Raw genomic sequence first — 1,252 nt, forward strand, 5'->3', positions numbered from 1 at the left:
CTACCCTCCGCCAGCTTGTGACCGTTATTCCTGGTCACTCCTGGCAGCGCACGGGGGAACAGGGACTCCCCCAATACCTGCTGATCCCCCCTGACCAGTGTATAGGAGCCCATCAAGTCCAGCCTCCACCTTTCACAGGCATCCGCACCAAAGAGTTTCCTTTATTAAACTGATCAAGCTCCATCCCAAAAGTAGTTAATTTTTGTGCTTGCCACTACTGTGATTAGGAATCTGTTCCAGAACCTCACCAAAACCATCTTCTAAATTGCAACTGAATTTACTCCTGGCTGGTTTGATCCTGTTTAGTTTGGTTCTGTAGGTTAAATAGATCTTTCACCTGTTCTGCCATAACGAGGTTTCACCTGGGATTGCAGTACATAACAATGAAATATAGGGGCCCGATTTTTTTGTTGCAGTAAGCCCCAGCTAAGCTGTTTGGCAGCAGAAAAGAGCCTTACTGCCATGGAAACAGACTCCTGAGTTCTCCACACAAGGGCTTTAGGGCTCTGTGCTAGTTTTGCTCTCAGTCATTGGTGTCAGAGGCAGATAAGGGTGGCTGCAGAGCATTGTGGTTGTCCTCTGTTTTTAGAGGCCCATGGCAAATAGAGGGTGAGGTCTTTACGAGCAAAAGCTGCATCAGAGTAACCTAAACCAGTTTAAAGCAATGACATAGGGGGCCAGACAGGCTTCCTGTTGTTTCAGCATACAGAGGGCAAAGGTAGCTTCAAATCAACTTTAGCTTTACTCCGTTTCCTTCCCCAAGTGCAGCAAGGATGTAGTCAAATACAGCACCTACTAGTTACACAATTTTGTCCAGTGAGGACAGAATTTTCACTTTTTGTGGCCAGACGTCAATTTTTCAGCCACAGAAGTGTTTACTCTTGACAGTTATGACCAGTTTGTAGTTTATGACCAGCCCATACAATAGGGCTGTGTGAATCTTCGGGTGGCGATTAAATTCAGAAGAGATTTGGCCCTATTCGATGGCTGAACCTCCGAATCCAAATCGAATCAGGGGACCAATTTAAAGGTCCGAATTGATTCAAAGCTTTCCAAATCTTCGGAAAAGATTTGGAAAGCTTTGATGATTCGGGCAGTCCCTGGTAGCTGCAGCAGGAAGCTACAGCTGACTAGGAGCTGGTAAATACTAGGGGTGGGGGAGGGGGGGCAGGGGACCATGGGAGGACCCCTGCCAGCCCCCTTGACCCCCGCCTGCTCCCCCAGCCCCTGCAAGCTGTCGTGATTTGGAAAA

The 1,252-nt window shown here is 47.9% G+C and overlaps 1 protein-coding gene across 3 annotated transcripts in view; it reads right to left on the reverse strand.

The window, feature by feature from the left end:
• Positions 1–1,252, reverse strand: part of LOC109315167 (aquaporin-8-like) — a 48,778-nt gene that overhangs the window by 14,886 nt on the left and 32,640 nt on the right. The gene's annotated exons all lie outside the window — the stretch shown is intronic.

Source organism: Crocodylus porosus, unplaced genomic scaffold, assembly GCF_001723895.1.
Source record: "Crocodylus porosus isolate Cpor-Errol unplaced genomic scaffold, CroPor_comp1, whole genome shotgun sequence".
Classification (NCBI taxonomy): Eukaryota; Metazoa; Chordata; order Crocodylia; family Crocodylidae; genus Crocodylus; species Crocodylus porosus.